Here is a 2,559-nt window from a genome sequence, read left to right as displayed (position 1 = left end):
GTACAACTATATATTAATATTTTCAAGTAAAGTGAATTTTGATTTAAATTCAAGTTATTAAAAGCAGTAATTATAATTGATATTTAACTATATCCTAAATTAAATTTTTTACTGTTTGTCTAATTAGCATATTTAAAAGAGGATATAATTGTATTATATATATACGGGTCATGTTACGGTACATATTTAAATTTACAGATTAGATTTAAATTTATAGATATTTTTATAATTCAGCTCTCCTTTTAACACGTGTATTTTGTCTTTATATTGAAAAAATAGCTTGGCAACTGGGTGGCTTGGAAAGTTGGTGGCTTAGTTAGTAGGGGTGTTCGCGGTGCGGTTTGGTTCGGTTTTGAAGGAAAAAGTCATCCGATCCGAATATTAAGGTAGTATAGAATTGCATATTCATTAGTTTGTTAAAAATATCAAAGTCGAACTTGTTACCTTCTAAGAAATTTTTGTCTTTTGAATCAATGATATCAGTGAAAGTTTAACAGATTTACAAAAACAAAATAAACAAAAGCAAGTAAAAATCTACCTTCAACAATGAACAGTTTAACACAGATTAACAAGTAAAAAATAAAATTAAACAAAATCTTAACACAACAGAACAAAACAAAATAAACAAAACCAAGTAAAAATATACCTTGAGGCTTGAACAGTTTAACACAGATTAACAAGTAAACTTTAAAATTAAACAAAATCTTAAAATAACAGAATAAAACAAAATAAACAAAAGCAAGTAAAAATCTACCTTCAACAATGAACAGTTTAACATAGTTTAACACAGATTAACAAGTAAAAATTAAATTTAAACAAAATCTTAAAACAACAGAACAAAACAAAATAAACAAAACTAAGTAAAAATATACCTTGAAGAAGAGCAGCAGCAGCGCCACCGAGGGGAGAAGGCGGCAGCGGTGTCACCGCGGAGAGGAGCCGCCAGCGGCGTCACTGAGAAGAGGAGGCGGCGAAGGGCATTATTCAGAAGAAGAGCGGCGGACGACGTCGGCGTGTGTCAGTGGGAGTGACTGAGAGTGAATGATGCTGTGAATCTGTGATAGTGAGAGTGAGTGATGTTGTGTAAGGATGAAGAACGAAGACTAAGGAGTAAGGACTAAGGAGCGAGAGAGAGAGAGCACTGAGCAGAAAGTGTTTCTTACTTTCCTTCTTTAGTTTAGGGTTTTCAAAATTTAGGAATCGGCGTTGCGCTACTGCACAAGTGTGAAGTGTGCTAGTGCTAGTGTGCTACGGTAGGTAATAGGTATTATTATTATTATTATTATTATTATTATTATTTGTAATATATGCGGTTCGGTTCGGTTCGGTTCGGTTATGTAGAGGGGAACCGCAAACCGAACCGAACCGCAATAAAACCGATCCAAAATTCAAAAAATATCCAAAATAGAGCGGTTTAATTCGATTTTCGGTTTGAATCGGTCCGGTTTTGCGGTTTTTTTTGGACCGGTTTGGATCTGAAAACTCCTATTAGTTAGATATCATATAAGGAAAGAGAAGTCAATTCATGTTGGACCCTTCTTTGTATATGAGTTAGTTTTTGATTCCTTAAATTTTTTTCCTTAATGAGTCCTGCAACAAAAATAAAGAAAGAGTTTTAATAATATCAATAACAATATTAATTAACTAAGACAAAAAAAATATTAATTAGCTAAAATATAGATTTAATTTTAATTGATATAATTATTTTTAAAAAAAATTATGGCATATACGTTTTTTAATTGATGAAGAAAATTAGTAACTAAATTTCATATATTATAATCAAAGAGAGCTTTCTCTTATATAATTCAAAAAGATTAAAATATTAAATTAATCTCTTATATTTGGATATAATTCTATTTTGGTTCTTAATATTTAGAGTGTCTTATTTGAATTAAAAAAATATCATTTAGCTTTAATATAATTCTACCGTAAGATCAAAGCTAAATAATTAAAAGAATATTCTACATAATAACAATACAGGAATAAGATTAATAAAGTCTAAAATATATTATAAAGGAGTTAAATTGTGCTTTTTAGTCTAATTAAAAATCAAAGACAATGTACATTTTAAATACATAACTCTTTAATTTTTTTATTTCAAATTTATTCACTCATGTAAGTATTTTACTTAATTACGAATTAAAAAAAATTCAAGTCAATTTCACCAGTGTCAAACTCAAGGTGCATTTACATATAAACATTACATAATTAGACTTTTCTTATAAAATTTCTGGTTGTTTATGTTTTTTAGCCATTTTAATACATGTACCTGTATATAAATTAAATACTATTAGAATTTAGAAGCTTTTAACATATTAATAAAAAAAGTAGTTAAATAAGTATGTAAATAATTGAAAATATGTCAATTTTTAAATATACTTAATAATTGAATAAATAAAATGTTATTATTATTATTAACAATTTTAAGCATTATATATATGACACAGTATAGATATATGAAAAAATAAATTTGCAAGTAATTAAAAGAATACAGAATCATGGATAGAGAAATTGTAAGTTGAATTAGAATATGAGCAATGCTATATAGCTGTTAATAAA

The sequence above is a fragment of the Arachis duranensis genome, chromosome 10, assembly GCF_000817695.3.
Source record: "Arachis duranensis cultivar V14167 chromosome 10, aradu.V14167.gnm2.J7QH, whole genome shotgun sequence".
NCBI classification, from domain to species: Eukaryota; Viridiplantae; Streptophyta; class Magnoliopsida; order Fabales; family Fabaceae; genus Arachis; species Arachis duranensis.
The sequence above is the reverse complement of the archived record's forward strand: the minus strand, read 5'-3'. Positions refer to the sequence as shown.